We start from the raw sequence: 23,138 nt of genomic DNA on the forward strand, positions 1-23,138 counted from the left end.
ATCTCTGCACTGTCCTCTCAATTTTGCCATGAGCCTAAAACTGCTCTAAAAAAAGTATTTAAAAAAGCCATCTTGCCTTTTATGACGCAGGCTTGGAAGTCATACAGTGTGACTTCTGTCATAGTCACAGACCACCCAGATTCAAGGGGGAGGGTATGCCGACTTTACCTTTTGATAGTAAGTGTGCCAGCGTCACATTGTGAGAAGAGCATGTGGTATCGGCAATGTTTTTGTGGCCATTTTTGAAAAAAAAGAAAAAAAACCCTGCCATACCAGTCCAGGACCAACTTTAATATTAATGTCTCAACTTAGGATTTTCTTGTCCCCAGATTTTGAACCAACGCTAAATCCAAAGTCTTAGTTCAAAGTTTTGAACTATCAAGGGAGAATTTTTCTCCCACCCAGAGCCCAGGAGAAGATGGATGACCTTCTATGTAATTCTTCCTGTGTCAGTTGGTAGACTTTCCAAGGTCCTCTGACATTGGCACTGCAGCGTTTCGTAGGTTGCGGTTTCTATCATTGCCTCAGTTTTATTTTTTTAGGCATCTTTCTTCCTCACTGGATGAAGCTCCCCAAGAACAGTGGCTGTGTCGCCTTCATTTTTGTTTTTCTAGCAACTGACACAAATACATGTGACACATGTTGAGGCGCAGCGACTGCTTCTGAATTGAACGCCCCCCTATTTTGATCTCATGCCTCTGTCCTTTACTAAGCATCCATTCATTTCTGCTGACTTCATTATTTTATCTTGATGTGTATTTTTAAAAAGTTATTTGTTGTTGACAGACTCCCTGGGATTCCTGGAGACACAGAGGGCCATCTATCTAGATGAATAAATAATGTTATGAGTTTAGCATTTATCTGGTTCCATGTATTTGCAAGGCAGCGAGCATAAATATTTCAATGCAATGCACTTACAAGTGAGCAGGATAGAAAAGTCTCTCCCTGGTTCTGTGCCCGCTGAAGGTGGTGCTTCCATTCTTGTTTCTATCCAAATACAAAAGGAAACACAATTTCCATCTCCCCTCCCTCCAATCTATCCCATAGGAACCGTGAAAGCCCTTTAAAAAGGTAATTTCAGTGAAATTAGCGTTAGCTTTTTGTCCTCAGCGTGTTGGTAGTTGCTTCACAGGGTGCTCTGAGCCCATCCTCTTGGGGAGATGCACAGACCCCGCTGACGACTCGCGTCTGCTGGAGAATTCAGTATGGATTTCAGATCGCTTTCTCGCCCTCAGCTGTCCTGGCGCTAGTGTTCAGAGCTCTCTGCGGGGAGCTGAGGAGCCCAGAGAAAATTACAGTGCTTATGTTTTCCTGCCTCATCCTTCCTCTCCAGTTTTTCACCAGGGGAGGATATGGGCGGACTCCCCGAATGGGATTCAGGAGGGAGAAAGAAATCATTGGAGGGCACCTGGAAAGGAGCAGGCGCCAGCCTCTGCTTTTTTCCGTCTGTCAGCGTGGTCGGCCACCTTGAATCAGAGCCTTGCAGCTGAACGGTTCAGAGCCAACTACGACCCAGGATTGGGCCTGGAGCCTACGGACCCCCGACTGGGATGTCTGAAGATCCCTGCCCACTAGCGGTCCCGGCCTCTACCGCACCAACCTCGCAGGCCCGACACTAGGTGGCAGCAAAGCCCCTCGTCCCCGCTGCGCCCTGGCCGGCTTCTGACGCAGAATTTAGAAAAAAAAAAAAGTGATGCTGCAGATTTTCCTTTTAGAGAAAAAGCTGCCCATGCAAGACTGGCAGCTCTAAAGGGAGCCATAGCGATAACTGAGACGTCATCAGGACGAAAGCTGCCTTCTAAATAGGACAAGCAAGCAAAAAAACAAAAGAACCCCTAAAGCAAGCCATCATTTATGAAACCGTTGAGAATACAATGCGATTGGCCCTTGGTGCTTCGGAGCTGATACTTCAGCGATGGAGGAGTGCTCGGAGACAGAGCTTGTGGTTCTGGGGCCCTTTCTCCTGGCAGCTTGGCAGCTGGCTCTAGAGGAGGCAGCCCTGCTTTACTGCCTGTAGGCCCTGCAGTATTAAATGAGCGTTTTGTAGATAAGAAAACGTTTGGATCTCAGCTGGGGGCTTTCTAATCGACAAGGATTAGCTCGGGAGAAAGAATCCATCTGCTTCTAAGGCAGAGACTTCAGAGAGTAGATGATTGGACCCATTGCATGACAGCCCTCTTGCAAGCTGCATCCCAGAGGGAGGAAAAAGACAAGTGGGGGACACAGAGGCGGTGAAAACACGAGCACTCTCCGCGGTCCTGAACATTTGAGTCCTGTCTCCCAAAGACCAACTGGTTCTTAGGATTTAGTCAGCCCACCCCCACCAGCCTGCTCCCCACTCCCGCCCACAAAACATTGCTACCTCAATAGGATTTTCTTTTTCAGAGTGCTGTCAAAGTCCTTTAAAAAGCCAGCCTGTGTTCAGCTGAAGCTGTTACACTTGCCAAAGCAATCTTCTTGCTGAAGATGAGCTTTTCAGCCTGCTTGGAAGCTACGACGTGGCTGTGGAGATGGCAAGGAGACGAGAGAAGCTGTGGAGAGGAAGCCAGAATCAGAGCACGGGGTGAAGGTGGGAGGTTGGGGGGACGGCCCTGTCAGACACCTTTTCTCTTTCCCCATCATCCTAAGCAGCCCTGAATTTCGAGGGCAGTTGAGAGCTGTATGTTTACAGAGAGTAAGAAACAGATTTGCCATCTATGGGGCTGTGTTGATTTCTTCACTTTTCAAGTTCTCCCTGTGATTTCAATGATATGGGACACGGCCATGTGCCCTGTGTCTTAGGAGCCTGGGTGAAGGGGTGAGATAAATCCACTTGCCGTCCCAGGTCCGTGGATTACGTATCCCACACAAGTGCATTTGAGGCTTATCTTGCTAATATTTATACATTGCCTGAAATCCCTCCTGCTTCAGAAAGCTTTCCTTGATTGATGACTGAGAGTCGGCAGGTAATGAATCCCCTACATTCAAAGTCTACAATTCTATTTTCACACAGTACCTCACTAAAATTAATTTCTCTGCTGACAATCTAAAGGGCGGCCTGGTAAATTAGTGGATTTATGCTAGCTTTGCTGGTCATTTGCGTTTTGTCTATGTGCTGTGTCCCAGATTTATTCCTGCCAGAGGGCATGCACCTGTGGAGGGGGGCGGGGCCAGGAGGGGCGCTACGCAGGTAGTTAGAAGGCCTGGCTCGAGCTGTGGAGGCCTGGAGGGCCCCGGCTGCGCGAGGCAGGCTGACGGGATGTGTACTGTGCCAGGGGGTTCAGCGCGGTTTAGGGTAGCCAGGCTCTGAACCTCCCCAAGGGGTCATGAGCGTTTTGGTCAGAGTTTGGGGCTCTTGGGGGCACAAAGGCTCTGCTTCATTCCGAGCCCCTAACCTACCTATTCTCACTGAAGGCAGGGCTTGAGGAACCTCCGTGGCCACGCCAGGGGGATGCCGGGCTGGCTGGCCTGAGTATCTCCCATGACAGACACCTGGGGCCCTGGTTGCTGGAGAAGCCCCAGGTCCCGTGACATATAAAGTCCAAATGGGGACTGACTGTGGCCCATTCGCAGCTGCCGCCTGTGAGCAGCGTGAGGGACCTGGGCGCCTCCACGGGGCAGGCCCCGCCCCCACCCGCACCTGCACCGCACAGGTTGTGCGGGTCGCGCCAGCTCCACACCTGGAGGCCCAGGAGCCCCGGATGCTGACGGCGCGTAGGCTCGTGCGCGGGCGGCGCAGTTCCCTGTACGAAGGTCTGGCCGGTGTCGCCTGAGAAGCTGGGTCACAGGCGCTGCCGGGCCACAGGAGTGGCTCTTGCGGGACAGGGCAGCTGCCTGACGCTCAGCTCTGAACGACCCAACGCGCCTGTGCCCACGGCAGAGCGGGAGAGGACCGACGGTCTGGCCCGCCGGCGCCTGGCCTGTGTGTCCTCCGCTACGGGCGCCCCAGAGCCCGTCAGGTGGCCTGGCCGCGTGGAGACGCACGGTGGCGGCTGCCGCGTCGAGCCACTTGCGGGCCTGGGCTCCCTCGTCCTGGAGACTGGAGGCTTTGGGGTCCCCGGCTGCAGCTCACAGGCCTGCTGGAAGGGTGAGTACCGCGCTGCGTGGGCGGCAAACTTCCGTGTCGTCAGGGGCCTGGATGGAGCTGGCCGGGGTCTGGAGAGGCCAGGCCACGGCGCCGGCTCTGGGGTGAACATGGCATCTCCAGATTGCAATCCCTGACCTACCCAGTGGTGCTTATTTCCCCTGCGGGATGGTCTAGAGGAAATTCAGCGGCCTTGCGGGGGAGGGCCTGGTGGGCCCGCAGGTGTATCCTCACACGAGGAGAAAGGAAAAGCCTGAGGCTCTGGAAAAGCCTCAGGTCCCGTCCTGCATCAGCTCCCTGTGCGGTCTGGCTCTGGCCAATTTGCAGCTGCTGCCTCAGGGCGATTTGGGGGTGGGGTTGGAGGGGCTCCCCCCTCCCCGGAGGCCACGCAGGCCGTGTATGACGGGCCCAGCCCCAAAGCGGGCTGAAGGGGTGTGTACTGTGCGTGCAGCCCCGTTCACGGGAAGAAGCATCTGGGAGCCACGGGAGCTTCGCCCAAGAGATATGTGCTCTCAGTCCCTCCTGCCTGGCAGGTTGCTCCCTCTCAGTGACGTGTCAGACCAGGGACCACTCCTTTCTGTGACCTTCTGGAAGGGAAGCAGAGTCCTGCTAAGCACACGTAGAACTAGCTCAGGAAGGTTAGGGAGTTAGAAGAGAGGGTTTGGATTTTCAGAAACAGTATGAGAATCCAGGGTCAAAGGAGACACTCCGGATGCAGTTTTATGGAGCGACAAGTCAAGAAGCTTTAAGTTTCAAGAAGGAATCTAGTTTGGGAAGTTACATAGCTCTCAGTGACACCTCCATGTCTCCCACTGGGGCAGCCCCCTCCCTTGACAGTTTAACTCTCCAAGTCGTCTAAATGGCTTTTAGGATGATTGCTTACATTGAGTCCCAAAGATCTGTGTAGTGTCTTGCCTTGACAGGCAGTATGTTTTTCTTTCTGTAAAAAGCCACTCCTGAAGTGGCAAAGAAAATACAACAGGATTAGAGAAAATTTAATAAAATCATAAAGATTGTTTTCCATCCTCTCACTTGTTGTAATTATTTTTATTTAGCATATTATCTTCCTTATGTGTACACATATCTGCTGAATGGCAACCAACCCGAATATTATTTTATACTGTAGTATATTTATTTAATTTTATACTGTGCAATTTCCCCCATATTTTTATAGACTTTCTATTATAATTTTAATTTCTGTGTAATATCCTATCTTGTTCATGTACCAAAAATGATTAAACCATTATGAGACCATTGGACTTATTTAGCTTTTAGCAGATATTTTTGAAGGCATAATATATGCGTGGGACTGTGCAAAGCTGTCATTTTATGCTGCAGTGAACAGTTTTCTGCCCCTGTATATTTTTTTCTTCTCATTGTTTCTTCAGGGTTAACATCCTTGGAAACGGATGACTGGGCCAAAAGTTGTGAATTTGTTACCCTTGCTTTACATTAACCATCCAAAATGATTGTACCAATTTATCTTGTGACAAGCAACAAATGAGTACACTAAATTTTGCCATATGCCCACAAGCATTATCTTTTTTATTTTTATATTGTTTTTTCCCAAAGGCAGCATTTCATTTCCCACAAAACTCTGAAATGGCGGGGAGAAAGCAGGATATACTCCCCTTGGGTCACCTGCTCTCAGGCTGTGTTTAGCTAAGGGCAGGGGTCCCTTAATCAGGTAACTGTACTGTCTTTTATTTCCTTCACCGCACTATGCATCTTGTTTTTTCCCCCTTAAGTTGAGGGGAAATGTTCAGCCATGGACTCAGATTCGTATCATCCGTTTGCTTTCACACCTCCAACAAGTTCCTTGAAGACAGACCATATATATGAAAGGTGGGTGAGGTGGTGGAGGGTTTGAGGGTGGTGTGGTTGCAGAGTGACTCAAAATAGACCAGCACCAAGTCGGGCAGAAGTCAGGTCTGGCACCTGCTGTGCGACCTTCCCCCAGTGGCACCCCCACTCTGGGTGCTGCCTACAAGAGGAGCTTTGAATGGCAAGGAAATATCTTATCCTCAGCCCCTAGGGGAAAGCATGGTAGGGACAGGAAAGGTCTTAGGCAGGGCAGGCTTCCAGAAACTGCTCAGCATGATAGAAAAGGTTTTTGACATCTTGTTTGGATCCAGAAATCCTCACTCTGTGCAGAAGCTGATTCAAGATTTAAAAAAATGAATCTCCTCTTGTGATTCTCTTATTATATTTATTTATGCTCATTTTTCCCCAGTGTGTTTCCAAAACTGGCATCAGACTGACGCCAGTTTCCTTTTCTCCAGAAGGGAGACTAGAGAAGTATAAAGAGTGAGGCCCTCTCCACGCAGGTGAGGCAGTGACAGGCTTTGCTGAAGAAATATTTAGGCTTGACTTTAGAGCTTTTGCAGAAAACGTGAGACATCACAGAGAGCTGCAGGCAGAGAAGCAAGCTATTGACACAGATCACATTCAAAATCTCACTTCTTAGAGATTCTGAATATTTTGAAATGAATTATTTCCTACAGGAAGAAAATATAGGAAGTGAGCGTCATTCGGCTTTTTTAAAAACAGAGCAATTAATTTGCAAGCTCAGGAAAATGGTATATTACCCTTTCTGCCTGGCAATTTAGGAAAGTGTGTTCTGGGCTCTCTCAGTGGAGAAGAGTATGTATAATATTTGGACACTTGTTGTCAGACGTACGGAGACCTGTTGGAACAAACAGTACCCTTCCTCAGCCTGTGGGACGGTGTCTGGTTGAGGAAGAGGACTCTGTCCTTTGTCCTGTTGAAGAATTGTAGCCATGACTTGATTGAAGAAAGAAACATTTTAGAATCCAGCGGGTGAGACAACGCTCAGAGGAACCTAGTAACGATGATGATAAGACCGGGATTTGAAAATAATTTTAGTGGCCTGAAATAATCGGCTGAGCCTACCATGATGAAGTGAAAACTTCATCGATTTAAGAAAAGCAGTTGTTGAAATATGGAACAAGAACTGTTCCTGGGGATAAAGGGATCGTGAGAACTCAGAGATGTGCAGGGCCTGGTTTCCGTGTGAGGACGTTTGCCTGAGGACCCCGGGCCAGCCCACCTGGGACCAGGCGCACTGCAGACTTGCCATCTGTAAGGCTGACAGTGAGTCAGCAGTGTGGTCAGAGCAGGCCTCCAGCAAGCAAAACACAACAAAGGGGTGTTTTAAGGAAGAGGAAAGGAGAGTAAGGGGGACGTGAGAGATCATTTTGAGGCTTGAAAGAGATTTCATATAAAAGCGGGACTGACTAGATCTGGGTGGCATCAAAGGCCAGAACTCATTCTTTAAACCCACTCTTCTCCGCATCGAGTTTTTCTTCATGCTGCATATTAGCAATGGCACCATGATATTTATGTGTTTCCGGGCAGTTTCTAGAAGCAGGATGGCTTGGTGTGTGATGCTGGGCTGTAGAGTCTGACTGTCCTGGTTCGAATCCTGGTCCTGTTTCTTTCTAAGCATGCAACCCATTGACTTCTCTGACCTCCATCTCCTCATCTGTAAAACGGGGGCTAATAACTGTACCCACTTCTCGGGGTGGCAGTGAGCCTTCAATGGATGCCTTTCTACAAAGAGCCCAGAAGCGTGGCTGCCTCTGTTCCCAGTTACTGTTTTCTGTTCTTGTTTTTTATTATCACCACATGAAGATACAACCCTAAAAGCAGGAACTCTGTTTTGTTTCAATTCTATGGCAAAGTAGGTGCTCTTTAAAAAGTTGATGAGTTAATAGTTACAAATTTCAAGCAGCCAGATGTTATTTTGTTGTAACCAGAGCTCATCAAGAACAGAAAGGCTGTCTGGGGGGCAACGGCTCAGGCATTGAGCCAAGGTGTTGGGGGGGGGGGTAGGGCTGGTGGCCCTGGGTTTGGGGCTGGGGACAGCGCCTCTCTACTTAGGGTGGGGTGGTGGGTATTCAAGGTGCTCTGCAGCTTCTGAGGTGGGAAGTGACCTGATGAAGTGACAAAGGTCATGACTGGGCAAGAAGTACCCTGAGTAACTATGGAAACCAGTGACTGTGCCAGCCAGGACTCCTTTCGGGGTAAATAACAGAAACAGACTCCGGCTTGCTGCTCACTGGGGAGCTGGAGAGGCAGGTTTGACAGGCAGGTGGGGACCAGGTGGGGACCAGGTGGGCTGCTGGGGCCTGAGGCAGGAGCACAGGTGCTTCACGGGCATAATGCTGGGTGATGCGGTCCCTGGCTTCTGTAGTGTGGATGGGGGTGCTCACTCCTAGGGAGACTCACGGAATCGGAAATTCTCCCAAATAGGAAGGGGGGTGCTTGCTGGACCTTTGGACAGCGCGCAAGTGTCCCCTGGCCCCCCTTGCTGAATGCGTATGTTCCCCAGGAGCCCCAGAAGCTGGGAGGACAGCCCTGCCGCCCTGCGTTGTGCTGTGGATGTGCGGTCCTGGTTGGTGACGTGCAGTGTGTCCCTTTGTGGGCCACAGTGGAAGGCTGATTTGAGGTCATTTAGTCCCTCACTGTAACCTTAGTGGTCTTGTAATGTTCACAGCAGTCCTATAATATTAACAAAATGATGGCTCCCATGTTTGAGGGTGCGCCAAACACCAGGGACTGTGTCTGACCTTTTACGTGTCGTATTTCTTATCATCCTCCCATCCTTGAGCAAGGTGTTACCTTTTCCATATTAGAAATGGGACAAGTGAGGCCGGTGAACATTAAGTAACTTCCCCAAGGCCACGGAGCAAGGGCGGGTAGGAGCTTGGAAGGGTAAGCCTGGCCCAGCCTCAGAGTCTGCTCTCTCCTTCCATCGTGCAGGTGGAAAAGCAAGGGAGGACGGATGGCTCACCTTCACCTTCGCAAAATGCCAAGAGAAGACCCTTAGGCTTGAACTTGGTCTTCTCTAAGTTCATTAAACAAAATTTTTACTTTTCAAATAAAGAAGCTCCTGAAAGTGACACAATGTAAACCAGGCCTCGGGTCCAGCCACACGGGCATGTGTAAGCTGCCCTGGTCAGGTGCAGCCCGGGAGCTGGCGGCTCAGTGTCCTCAGGTGCAGCCCGGGAGCTGGCGGCTCAGTGTCCTCAGGTGCAGCCCGGGAGCTGGCGGCTCAGTGTCCTCAGGTGCAGCCGAGAGCTGGCGGCCCAGCATCCTCAGGTGCAGCCCGGGAACTGGCGGCTCAGCGTCCTCAGGTGCAGCCCGGGAGCTGGCGGCCCAGCGTCCGCTAAAGCCGCCTGGCCACGCCTTCCTCTCCTCACCAGGAAGGACAGCAGGCCGTGTGGGGCCTGCTCCTTTTCCCGCCTCGTCGTGATTTTTCTCTCTTCTCCCCTCCCTTTCTCTCCTACTCCCTCCTCTTCTTTTGCTGTCTTTCTTCTCCCAGCTTCATAATATTCCTTTTCTTTTCCCACTTTTGCCAGATACCTTAGGAAAAGCTCCCTCTATCTCTCTTTCTCCTCCTCCTGCTTTTTTTTGGTCTCCTTTGTTTTCTCTTTTAATTTATTTAGTCCATTTGTGGACAAAAGACAACAAAAAGCATTCTTATTATCCTTAATAAGTGCATGACTAGTTCCACTATGTATCTGTGTGAAGGAGAGGAACGTTCTAGATCGGAGGTGATGTTATTTAGACAATGGGGGCGGCCAGATCGAAAGTGCTGGAAGTCGTTTCAGAGAATCCACTCATTTTCAGGTCCCCCCACCTCCACCTATAATGGCACCTGCTTCCTTCTCAAGCTCTGGAATACAGTGAGCGAAAGCATTTAGTGATGGGCGGTGAGCTAAGACCTGGGAGGCAGGAAAATAATTAAAGAAGGAACGTTCGTGCCCTCAAGGAGCTCGCAAAGCTAATTTTACTCATTATTTAAAATCATATTCTTGTATTCATTCCTTATATCACACTCATCGCCCCCACGCCCCCAACTGATTTTTTTATTTTTGCAGATGTGCACTATTTCTGCTGCAGTTTGGGTGGAAATACGTTTTTGCAGGTGGTTTTGCAACCTAGCCACCTCTTATAAAAATAATTTTACGGGGAAATGCCATTTAAGTTCACAAAAACCAACTTCCACAGTAACAGCACGATCCCGTCGCAGGGGGGGCCACCTGCGGGGCACTGCTCGAGGTCATTAGACTGATTTTGGCTCAAAGACATCTCTATCTGTCACCATCTAAGGTTTGGGGGAAAGGAAGTGTGGCTCTCAGTGTTTCTTCCCACACTTGACCTTATCCTGACACTAGGAAAACACCAAGCTTGAAATGACACCCCGAGAGGTAGAGACGGGTTCATACCTGGGGCCTGTTCTCTCGACCAACCATTCGCTTTGATGTTTGGGGTCTGTCTTTCTGCCCGTTCTCCTGTCGTGGCCCTTGCCCGCCACTTTGCCTGGCTCCTGCCACTCTTGTCTGTTGGGGACGCTTCCCTATACCACTCTGTCTGTGGAAGTCAGGTGGCAGTCTGGGAAGGGGTGTAGACGCAGAGGCGTCAGGGAACGGGGTGCTGGGATGGGGGTTCTCCACTGCGGAGGGGTGTGGAGAACCCCTTGGGAAATGCAACGAGGGCTGTGGGGGGCCCAGTGGATGGTGGGGTGTGCGCTCATGACACTGATGATTGTACACGGTGGAAAGCGTGTGCCGGAGAAGAGGGACGGGAAGGAGGGAGGGAGCGCCGGCCCCGTGAACACTCAGAAGGGGTGGGATTCAGTCAGCGAGTTCCTTAGTCAGTGGTCACTAAACAGTATTCTTTGGCTAGCAGCGTCTGAGGCAGGCTGAGAGGGGAGTGTGAAAAAAAGAGAGCATGGGGTCTCTTCCTTGAGAAGCCCACATTCCTAATGAGGAGAACATACTAATATGTAGGGATCAACGGAGGCAAGGTCTGAGGCCATAGGTGAGCTGGCATGATGCCATGTGTACAGACGACACGTGGGCAATCCAAGGAAGGTCAAGGCCCCCGTGGGGTGGGGGGCTGGGCAGCTGCATGGAGGAGCTGAGACGTGAGTTGGTTCTTGGAGACGGGGAGCCCCTCGTCTTATAGGTGAGGAAAGTGGAGCCCAGGGGGCAAGAAGGCCGTCCAGTGAGTCTGTGGTCTCTGATCCCACCCAGGCTGCAGGGGTCCTTCCCGCAGTGTGTCAGGGCCCCGTGCTCTTTGGGACATTGCAGTTTTGAAGGTCCGTTCTTTGTGGCCACTCCTGGGGAACCAGGCTCGGCTTTGTGCCCCTTCCCGCCCTCTGTCCGTCTGAGCTGAGTCCAAACAGGGATTATATCTGACATAATTGGGGAGTTGGAAATATGGCTGATGACTAATTTGTCACACAGCTTGGACATTTGCTCTTTCATCAAATATTTATTGAGCACATACCAGGGAGTAAGCACTGTGTGACATGCTAAGAAGACACTGGGATTTTTTGGCCAGTGGAAAACAAGCAGTTAGACTATAGCTTAGGAAGTGCCCTGAGGGAGGTGAAAAGCAGGGAGCCCGAGGGGGACAGGGAGGCACCCCGGACCCCATTGTGGGCGGGGTTTAGCAGGGTGATGGCCAGTTAAGCCAAGAGCTGGGGGAAGAACTTCCAGGCAGAAGGAAACACCAAATAAAGGCGGGAGTGGGAGCTGCTCGGCAGAGCTCAGAGCTGTTCCCGGACAGTGACAGGAATTGCAGCCTGCTGGAGGGAACAAGCGTTGAAAATATGTTCTTTTAATGATAATTTTTATTATCCTTTTAAAATGGGTTCCTAAGAGGAACAGCAGGTCCCACTGTCTTTAGAAAACCTTTGCTTTTCTCCTTGGGGGCGCTTGGTCCATTGGCTCTGAATTCTAAACCCTGCCGTGACAGGTCAGGCCTGACTTGTGGTGCCTGTGTGTCTGGCATAAGCCCTGGGCTTAAATCCTTTTGTAAGGCCGCTGCCTCGGAATCAGACTCTCTGGGCATCTTCCCCCCAGCAGATGGTAGCACCAGGGATCTGAGGCCTTGGCAAGACCTTGAAGACAGTTATTGGCTCATTATCTTCAGGATATGTCGGAACAGAGCTGACAGCTGTCAAGGCCTCCAGGGCAGCCAGAAGGAGCAGATACTGTGTGTGCAGTATTTTCCTAAGTGCCCAGGCTGAAAGCTTACCTCCCCAGGAAGAGACCTGGCTGGCAGGGGTCCTCACTGCTTGTGCGTGCACCCCTTAACCCCAGATGATTGCTTTTGGCTCTGTTCTGTGGGAGATGTGGTGAGAGCGAGATTTCTGACCATTCCTAGTTTGCAAAACTCTGGTGGTGTCATGTGGCCACTGATAGAGCAGGTGGTATTCAGGTCCGTTTTTATTGTGTGAACGTGAACGAGCGAGGGATCTGAGAACAGCGGGATCGTTGCTGGACGTTATCAGGAGTTGGCTGCATGGAGCGCTCTTCTGGCCTGTTAGCCCAGTGCCATCGAACAATGGTTTGCTGAGTGCAAGCGGGAGGTTGGGGGCAGAAAAGTGAAAGGTAGTCCAGCTTCAGGGGCCTCACAGACTAGCGATTGGGTCCCAGAGAATTTGATAAAAGTGTCAAGAGCTCAGCTTCCTGATATATGAAATGGAGGTAATCAAACAAACCTAATGGTGCCCCTGTGTTCACTGCAGCAGTATGTACAGTAGCCAACATATGGAACGAACTTAGGTGTCCACTGATAGACAAATGGATAAAGAAGACGTGATGTAGGCCGGCCCAGTGGCTCAGGCGGTTAGAGCTCCATGCTCCTAACTCCGAAGGCTGCTGGTTCAATTCCCACATGGGCCAGTGGGCTCTCAACCACAAGGTTGCCGGTTCAACTCCTCGACTCCCGCAAGGGATGGTGGGCTCTGCCCCCTGCAACTAGCAACGGCAACTGGACCTGGAGTTGAGCTGCACCCTCCACAACTAAGACTGAAAGGACAACAACTTGACTTGGGAAAAAGGCCTGGAAAGTACACACTGTTCCCCAATAAAGTCCAGTTCCCCTTCCCCAATAAAATCTTCAAAAAACCAAAACAAAAAGAAGATGTGATATAGACACACACACACACACACACACACACACACACACACATATGATGGACTATTACTCAGCCATAAGAAAAGAACAAAATTGTGCCATTGAGACAACATAGATGGACATAGAGGGTATTACGCTAAGTGAAATAAGTCAGGCAGAAAGACAAATATCACATGATTTCGCCTATATGTGGAATCTAAAAAAACACACGAACAAACAAAACAGAAAGAGACTCATAAACACAGAGAACAGACTGATAGTTGCCAGAGGGGAGGGGGCCGAGGGCTGGGTGAAAAAGGTGAAGGGGAATAAGAGGCATAAACTTTCAGTTAGAAAATAAATAAGTCATGAGGATGTAACGTGCAGTACAGGGAATTTAGTCAATAATATCGTAATACCTTTGTGTGGTGAGATTGTTACTAGGCTTCTCGTGACAATCACATTAATTGGAATGAAATAGTATGTAGCCTTTTCATATTGTCTTTTTTTCTCATACTATGCATTTAAGTTTCTTCCATGTCTTTCCATGGCTTGATAGCTTACTTCTTTTAGCCCTGCATAATATTCCGTTGTCTGGATTATTCATTATCCACTCACTCATTGAAGGACGTTGGTTGCTTCCAGGTTTTGGCAATTGCAGATAAAGCTGTGATAATGAACATGCACGAACAGGTATTTGTCTGGACATAAGTTTTCAACCCCTTTGGGTGGGCTCTGCGTTGTCTTTGGTGGTTATGGCCTTTCTCGCCTCTGTCAGCTGGAAAGGTGCCGGGGAGATGAAGTTCCCTGGAACGGTAGAGGAGACAGGGACGCAGGAACTCGGAACTGAGTGATCCAGAGCGCCAGTCTTTGATTCACTACTTGTCCTACTGGCCTAGGTGTCCTCCAGTTTACACAGCGGTGCTTGATCTGCAAAACAGCCTTACTGTATGAAAAAGTGCAAATGCTGTATGTGTGCGTTTATTGGTTCTTCATGTCTCTACTTCACCACTTACCTAGCTAGTGTAAAACTAAACTGCGAGGTCTCAGCTAGGTCTCCCGTCCCCCAGCTCGGTTCTCTGTCTGCTACCCCAGATGCTCAGATGCGCTTTGGTGCAGGTACAGGTTTTTCTCTGCTTGACTGGTGGGTATCCGGAGACCAAGCTGTGCATCTCTTTGGTCTTTGTAGCACTTAGCATGATGAAGCCAGTAGGGAAATGCTTATAAGTGGTGTTGGTGATCCCACCCTCTCCCCGTGCACAGGGTCAGGTGGCCGCAAACACAGCTCTTTGTAAACCTGTAGGCATGGGAGCTGGTGGGATGGTGGAGGGATAAGGTGGAGGGAGGCAGGACGTCCCGCCTCAGGAAAAGCCATGTTACATAAAGGAGAGAGTAGTGATGGGTTGGGAGTGCAGTAGTTAGTTTACTACATCTTGTGGCAAATTTCTTCCATTAAATCTAACTTCGGTTCATTACAAAATATCAAGAACACCTTGGAAGACACCTTGGAAGGTAAGCAAGGTGGCAAGCAGCAGAACAGAGCCTTCTAAAAGCAAGTAAAGGAGGCTGAATTGTATTGTTCTTCAGGTAAAATAACAGTGGTTGTGTAGATGGGGAGAAGCCAGTATTCTGAGGCTTCAGGAAACAGATGAACGGCCGTCATCTTACTTCCGAAATGATTCCGAGCTAAGTTTAATGAAATGCTGTCATAGCAAATCAACTCTTTTGACGGCCTGCCTGGAAATGTCTGATTGATAATTTCAGTGTCAAAGTGAATGGTGTTGAGAAATGTCCTGTGTTCTGTTTTGCTTTATAGGTGATGTTTTAGAGATTCAGTTTGTTCATTTCTGAGGATGTTTTTCCCCCCTCTTAGTTTTTTTAAAGTCAGAAATACTTTTTCACACTTCATGAGGACATACAACAATGTTAAGATAAGTTTCTGAGTGGGGTTGGTATTGTAATAAACCCCTTTTTAAATTGTCATGCTTTGAAGTATTAAGGGGTTGCGAAAGGAAAGTTGGAACATCAGTGGATAGCTTTTGTCGTCACGGGTAGATGTGTTTATGACCTTGGCCTACGGTGTTGTATTTATGACTTCTTGGAGGAAGTTGTCTGAACATATTCTTTTCTGAGCAAATTACCTTCAGCGATTCTTAGTCATGTATTTTTAGGACTGTCATGGACCTGAATTGTTTGAGAAGCTCATGAAAGCCAGGCACACTTCCCCCAGAAAAGGGCTGCATATCCTTTCAGGAAGTTCAAGGTATGGACAAGCTGCAGGTGCCAGCTTGGTTCATACTGAGAACTTACGTGGTCAGCCATGCTCTCCTCTTTCCTTCTCCTGAACCCCTTCATTTCCCTTCCTCAACCAGCAGCTACACGGAGTGGGGAGTCAGGACACAGCTGCGAGGAGGTGACCATCTCCACGGACTCTGCGTCTAGAACACGGTGCTAATGAGGGCAAGAGCCTGGATTTAATCCAAGCCCCATTCCATCATGAATTCATTTAAGAGACAGCACTTGGGCAGGCGTTATGTACTGGGCTTTGCGACAGGTCTGAAAGTGAACAGTGGCTAAAACGGGGTGGGGGTCGGGGTGGGGGCCTGCCCTGAAGGGACTCAAGGCTGGAGATCGGCTTAGACACAAATGATAAAAGGCCAGGTCTTGGCTCCTTTATGAGGTCAGATGACATCTTGAATCCTAACCAGCCACCTCACACATGCATACCATTTCTCATACCAGGAAACAAGTGACAAAAATTTCTCAGGAATGACAACTCAAAAATGCACGACCTATCAACTGTGAATGTCTGTATAGATTTCTCGGTAAATTTCTGAGAGTGGGAATATTTTTGTTGGATAAGTTCCTAGAAGTGGACTTGCCGCATCCAAGGCTTTGAAGATTTAAACATGTAATGGGGAGACCCAAAGTGCCTTCCAAAATCGGTCGTGTCAATATCCTAAATCAGGAAAATTCCTGTCACATATGGATGATGACACCTACTCAGTGATACATTTTGCAAGAAGTATTGGTGTTTCCTTACGTGGGCCACTGTATGGGATTCTTTCCATCAGAGCTTGCTTGACTTCTCTGGGAGAACCCGCTGTAAGACGGACCGCACCCTCTCTGTTCATCTACGAAGCGTTGGTTTTAGAATGTCACTTACCTTTGTCTTCCCTGTAGCCTGTCCCCAAATGTTCATCTCCTCGCCTGCCTCTCATTGGCTGCTCTGGGCCTGGGTCTCCTTCGCTGCTGTGCAGTTCCCCTTTCCCCAATATCAAAGCAAAGTCACAGATAAATTGGGGTGGCCCGTTACCTCAGTTATTAGAACCTGGTGCTAATAACACCACGGTTGCTGGTTTGATCTCCACATGGGCCACTGTGAGCTGCGTCCTCCTTAAAAAAAAAAGGCACAGATAAATTTCCCTGGGAACAAGTCACAACCCCACTCCCTGATTCTTTGTACTATTTTCTGATGATTTGGCTAGAAGGTGACTAGGGAGACAAAGGACCTTTAATAAAGGCAGCTCCTTCTTTTCCTGTGTTTGCTGAGGTGGGTAAGGAGGGAGGGAGGATCACTCTTCAGTTCTGGAGACGCTCAGGGAATTAATCAAATCTGACAAAGGCCACCAAGTGCTGATCGCCCTGATCTGAAAGCCGGGCCCTGCTTTCCTGCAGAGATGTCCTCCCTCAGTGACGTCAGACGTGGCTGCTGTTGCCTTGGCAACTAAGCCTCCGGCACACAGGCTGATTTCTGGACTCTGGAGCTAAAAATGGATCTCACTGTCCCCAAAGTGCACCTTAATCACAGGGCGATGCTCTCCGGTACTCATGCAACCTGGCGGTGACGACAGCTCAGGGAGTGGATCACGTTGGAATATTCTGCAGGCCGTAAGGGGACCAAGACCTCGTTCTTTTCACACGAAAACCTTTGTGTTCTGCAAAAAGGAAACTGCCAACCCGCCCTCTAACAGTTCTCCCTCCCTCCCACCTGTTTCACGTGAAAAATCTTACTGAATCACGTGATCCATCACCCATGAGTCCTGCTCTGGGCTGGAGGGTGTGGGGGCACCATTAGCGCCAGTGTGGTAGAGAAGGGGCTCCGTGCCTACTCATAGCCTGAAAATGCTCAGCTACCCCCCTCAGCAAACATAGTCTTTGTCTTCCCGGCTCCGAGGGGCTGAGGACTCAATGACAGTCACAAGAATTAGCCGATGAGGGGGAGGCAGGGTTTCACGGTGGCCAAACACCACGTATTGGCGTCACACTGACCACTGGCTCTGCCACTTTCTGGCTGTGTGATCTTGACCCATTAATTAACCTCACTGAGCTCTTGGCTTAGTCTGGGGGCATCACCTTCACGTCAGCAGCCCTGGCTCTCACCTCCCACTTCTCTCATTTCTCAGCAGTTTTCCTGGGAGGGATCTTAGAAGGGTGAGGTCTCAGAGAAACATTAAAACATTCAAAATGAATAAGAGGTGGAGGGGCTTGAAACCTGAGCATCTGTCGCCCCCGGAAGCCAGGTGTGCATTCAGCTGTGGGTATGCCTTCTGCTCTCCCCAGGAGGGAACCCGACCTGGGCTTAGGAGCTGCGGGCAGCACCAGCCACTCGGTTGTCTTTTTTCCTTCTTGTTGTGATAATTGTCGGCGTTTAGATTGGCTTGGAAGCTGGCCCTGGAGGAGATGTAACCTTCTCGCAGGTGCTGTAGGATTTCGGAGAGTTTCATGTCGGCTCTGAAACCTCTGCTCGGTGCCAGCTGATTTTCCCACTGAGGGGCAGCCATGGTGGGAACGAGAGTCTGCTACTGAGAATGCACAGCCTGCGGCGAGGAGTGGGTGGAACCCACTGGACACAGTCCCTGTTCCCGGGGGGCGGGGGGGGGGAGGCTCTCAATCTAGTGGGGGAAGCAGAAAGAGACCAAGAGGTCATTGGCTCTTGTATATTGCTATGTCTGGTGGTCTTGAACGCTGACATTTTCTATGAGAAGTTACAGAAGCCCTGGATGATGTCCACTTCTCCAGACAGAATTTATTTTTGCTCTGCAGGCTGTGACACCGGGGCACATGGCCTTAATCCCAGTGTTTGGGACTGAGATGGTTCAGGGCAGTGTCTTGGTTTTGTGAAGGCTGTTTACTTCTTACTCACCTTTGCTTCTGGGAGGTAACCTTTCAAGCGTGTGTTGGAGGAATTAGCCCTCCCGCCCCCGCCAAGAGGTCCGCACCCAGAACCCATGAGGAGGTTAGGGTACATGGCAAAGGGGCGTGAAGGCTGCAGATGGCATTAAAGTTGCTGATCAGCTGACCTTAAAACAGGGAGCGTGTGCTGGGTGCTCCTGATGTCATCGCAAGGGTCCTTAAAAATGGAAGAGGGAGGCAGACGAGGAGGTCAGAGTGACGTTGGGTGACAAGGGCTTGACTGCTCTTGCTGGTGCTGAAGGTGGAAGAAAGGGCCGCAGAGAAGGAACAGGAGCAGGTCCTAGGAGCCGGAAGGAAGCAGGGACCCAGCTTCTGCCCTGGAGCCTCCAGCAGGAATGCAGCCCTGCGGACACCTTGTCTGAGCCCAGCGAGACCCGGGTCAGGCTTCCCGCCTAGAGAACTACACGATCACACATTTGTGCCGTTTGAAGTCATGGCATTTGTGGTAACCTGTTGCAGCAGGAAACTAAAGTCTTGAGTGCTCCCAGAGAATCTTCTCGGTGGGTCCTCAATTCCTTGTTTTGTCTCCATAGCCCTGTCACAGATACGGTCTTTGCCTTGTATCTCAGCCTCTTCTCCGATGGTTTCTGCCTGCTGCTTGCACATCAGCAACTGCGGGAAAGCATGGGCAGGGCAGAATTCAGGAGCACCTCTCTGCACTGCTTTTCTCTGGGGGGTCTGCTCCCTCAGACTTGGGCTGCTGAGAGCCCTGAATTCGATTTTCTGTCTCTCAGCTTCTCAGCATTTGGACCCATGATGCGTACAGATCGCATGTATCTATGGCCATACATACATGGTGCTGTTGTGTGTCTCTCACCATGAACTGTGTGCAGGAAACCTGAGCGCTGGCCCCGCCCTGCCTCCTGGCCCCAGGCCTGTCACTGCGGTCCCCTGGGTCTCTTCTCCTGCCTCAGTGTGATGAGGTTTCCCGATGAGCTGATCTCCAGGTTCTCTTCCGCCTCTAATTCTGGAGTCCCTTCTGTGTGCAGGAGAACACGTGCTGGTTGATGGTGTAGGGATCACAGAGACACCGTCCTGGCCCAGATGGTGTTTCAGTGTCATCATCGTCTCGGTGAAATAAGGTCTATCTATGCAGAAAAAAAGAGAGCCGAGAAGCTTATTATCAAATGGCAAGACGATTCAGCAAGGCAGAGAGCAAAGATTTCAGTTTGGATCTAGTGAAATGACACAGCCCAATGTCATGAGCTCTTGCTTCTAGAAAAATAACTGCCTTACACCTCAATACTTTCCTGTCCGCGCAGTTTGGTTAATTAATCCATGATTAATTAGGAAAGTTAATTGAATTTGTAGAACTTAACGAACTGACATCATGATGGATTTAGAACCCAGTGGAGTTGTAAGCTACTAACTTTGGTTATTTGCACAAGCTGTGATTTGAGCCTGACAATTGATTTCTTTGGTAAGCAGTGTGGCAGTTAAATGGATGGTAGTTATGTCCAGATTAAATAGGATGGAATTAGGTGGTATTTTGCAGGCTCTGCAATTCAATTTGTTTTCTGGGAAGAGAGTCAAGAAAAAAAGCAATAAAAGCCCTTGGTTATATAAGCATTAGATCAAAGCTGGACTCCCCTAGCAGTTCTGACTTTTATTCATTCTCTGCCTCCCGACAGCCCCAGCAGTGCCCATGGGACTTAGGAGAGTTTCATGTTTAACTAACTAACTACAAACTAACTGAATGCATAAGTAAATGATTCTTCCATCTCTCTGTACAATAAATGTCCAGTAAACTACCCTGGGGAAGGTACTGGGACTAAAAGTGAAAAGCCATGGTCCCTGCCTTGGGAGAGCCTCCAGCCTGTGCAGGGCGGCTGCCCCCTCATAACTGCCCCCCCCAAAGCAATGACACACAACCCGATGAAAGAGCAGGAGCAGGTTAGTGAAAAGAGAGGGAAGGGCTGGGAGACCCGATAGGGAGGGGCTGAGGGAAGCGTCTGAAGGAATTCAGGAGGGTATCGCGGCAAGTGACCTGTGGCTGGGTCTTTACGTGTGGACGGCTGGCTGCCAGGCAGAGCACTGGGGAACCACACTCCCCAGAGAAGGACAGTGTTTGTGGAAGATGGAGGTGTGAACGCAGATGGACAGGTGAAAAGTGTGTGGCTTCAAGGAGCTGGGACATGTGGGAGGGAGCGGGGACGAACCGGAAGGTGGGTTGGAGTAACGCTGGCAAAGTCTACATGGCCCGTTTTGGGAGCTGGGACTTTATTTGGACTTAATGGGGAGTCTTTGAAGGACTTTCCATATATGAGTGACATGGTCAGATGCACATTTTAGAAAGGCATCCTGTGGGAGGATGGCAGATGGGCTGGAGGAGAGAGGGGCTCACGGCAGAGACACTGGTTATTGGTGGGCAGGAGCAGACCTGGTGAGAGGGCAGCCGGGGAGGAGGGCACAGGGTGGGCGTAGGACACAGGGCATCTGGTCAGGCTAGTTTCTCTGAGAGTCCTCAGTTTCCCTTATCTGTAAAATGGGAAAAAGTCATTTCTAACTTGTAGGGTTACTGTAAGGTTTGGATGAGAAATGACATGCAAAAACTTACGTGTGTATGGCCTGGCCATAAGAAGCACGTAGGAAATATTAATTGTTTATGATTTCCCTGGGGAAGGGTGCCAAGAGCCCCGGCTAAGGCAGCAGCTGGGGGTGGGCAGGAGGTGGACTGGAGTGCTGAGTCACGTGGGGCCCCCCCCCCGCCCCCCAGCTCATCTGGAGAATTTAATCCTAAATGCTAAGTTTCCCATCAGATAGTAGACAGGACAGAGAGGGAAAAGGAACCTGGCCTGTTCTTCAGGGGCCTGGTGACACACGTGTCCTAGACACAGGGTCAGAATGCCTTGATGGTCTCCCAGTGGTCAGCCAGTGTACAAGGGAAGGTAACACAGGCAGCCCCAGAATGCCACGGGGGAAGACCCTGGAAATGAGGAGATCCTGCTTTTACCACTCGTGGTATGACCTTGGGTATCACGTTCCTTCTTTGGGCCTCACTTTGCTCATTTTGAAAAGTGGGACATTGGATTAGATAGTGGCTTTCGAGCTGCATTGAGGAGACATGAAGAGTTCTGAGGTCCCCTGGGGTGGGTCTTCTTTGATCTGTGTAAAATACTGTGCTGTATCTAAGGTGTCTACTGACATGAGCGCCCGTGCCTGACACGTCACGGCCGTGGTACATTACCATTTCATGAGTCCGTGTACTCGTTGTAAAAGCTCTTGGAAGAAGTAACCCCTAACTGGGTGCCAAAAGTCTGAGTTACAGATTAGTAGATAGATAGTACCATTGCAAGGTTACTTCAAGGTCGCGATAACCGAGATAACGGCAGATACTTCCTACTGCCATTTTTCAAGATGAGCAACCTTTGGGTTGAGACTTGTGGCTTCAGGGAACTTGCGGTCAAATGCAGATATTTACATGGCTGTCCTCCCAGAATCATGAGCACCCCAGACGACCTGGAGAGCTCACATTTATAGACATTTTAAACCTTAAACCTTCACTCATTCCTACCACCACTTGTAGCATTTCCGGTTTCCTTGTCAAATTCCCACATGAAAGCCGGGATGCTGACATTTAAAACACACGCAGCCATTTGTCCCTCTCTCCCTCAATCTAGGACACATTTTGGAAGAGTTTTTGTTCTCAGGAGTTTCAGACAAGGGGAAGGGGTGCCGTGCCTGGATGACCAGCTTCCTTTGCAGGGCTCGTCAGTTTGCTCTGAAGCTGAAGTCAAGTCTGAGCACAGTAGCAGCTTCTGAGTCTTATGGTCCAGGCAGCCCAGCTGGTCAGGGCTGCTCGAGGACTTGAGAAACTGGAGAAGGTTTGGTAGGAGCTGTGGGGTAGGAAGGAGGTTGCTTCTTCCCTGTTTCCCCGAAAATAAGACCTCGCCAGACCATCAGCTCTAATGCCGGGTCTTATACTAATTTTGGCTCCAAAAGACGCACTAGAGCTGATGGTCCGGTGAGGTCTTATTTTCGGGGAAACACGGTAGTGAGCAACTCGTCTGGTGCAGGATGACTGCCTGCTTCCTTCCCTCTTTCCACAGACCTGGACCCACACAGCCTGGGTGAAGGCTGGAGGGCCCCTGGGGGCAGAGACGGCTGAGTTCCTAATTGTGGCACCAGCTTGCTGGCTTTGCGGGAATTAGGTTTCTAAACGGCATGGAGATAATTTCAAGTTTGGGAACATTACGAGCAACAACCACGTGATCCCAGTTTTAAGACTGAGTCCTGTTATTTGGGGCCAGGCTCTTGCAGAGAGGCTTTGAGTTAAGACAAATATTTAGGAAAAACTGGAGCTAAATTTTGGGGACGTGTTGGATTGCAGCCAGCGGTGGGGTGCGTAGGTGGATGCTTAGGCATACATTCGTAGGTCTGGCTCAGAACGCTTGAAATGTAAGCCTTGTTTGGCAGGGCTTGCTGTGACTCGGGTCTATTAGCTTCACAGCTCACAGTTTCATGGGACATTTCTGCAGATGCAATTGATCAGCGGCGGGAGGAAAATAGCCGTTGCCTAGACAACCAACTGATGACTCATCCTGGCTTTGAAGCAACAAAAGCCATGATACTGCAGTAATTTTCCAGTTGCTTAATCTGCCCTCCTCCATCCTTCATTTCTTTCTCTACACCCGCTTTCCTGGCTCCTTTCAAAACTTGACCCTGCGCCCTGCAGGTTCTCTGCGGGGGCCCCCCCAGGTCCTGAGCTCCCAGGAGCAGGTATGAGAACCAGTGTGTGGCCCAGTCTGCTGCTGCCTGTCATCTCTAGCGACCGGGAAGTGGCCAGGCTGCCAGCCGGGATGCCACAGGGCCTCCAAGGTCCTCTTCTTGCCCTTGACCTGAATCTAGCAGCCTTCCTCTATGTGGAGCTAACCAGAGCTCACGCACTCGTCTCGGACACCCGCAGGGGGTGCCGGGAAGAGAGGCTGTTGTTGCTTGGGCC

The 23,138-nt window shown here is 50.1% G+C and overlaps 1 long non-coding RNA gene across 1 annotated transcript in view; it reads left to right on the top strand.

Moving 5' to 3' along the window:
* Positions 1–3,410: 3,410 nt before the first annotated feature.
* The window catches only part of LOC141569387 (uncharacterized), a 320,431-nt gene continuing 300,703 nt past the window's right edge, over positions 3,411–23,138 (top strand). The window contains exon 1 of the long non-coding RNA XR_012493003.1: positions 3,411–4,066. This is a non-coding gene — a long non-coding RNA (uncharacterized LOC141569387). The remainder of the gene's footprint in view (positions 4,067–23,138) is intronic.

Source organism: Rhinolophus sinicus, linkage group LG17 (genome assembly GCF_036562045.2).
Source record: "Rhinolophus sinicus isolate RSC01 linkage group LG17, ASM3656204v1, whole genome shotgun sequence".
Classification (NCBI taxonomy): domain Eukaryota; kingdom Metazoa; phylum Chordata; class Mammalia; order Chiroptera; family Rhinolophidae; genus Rhinolophus; species Rhinolophus sinicus.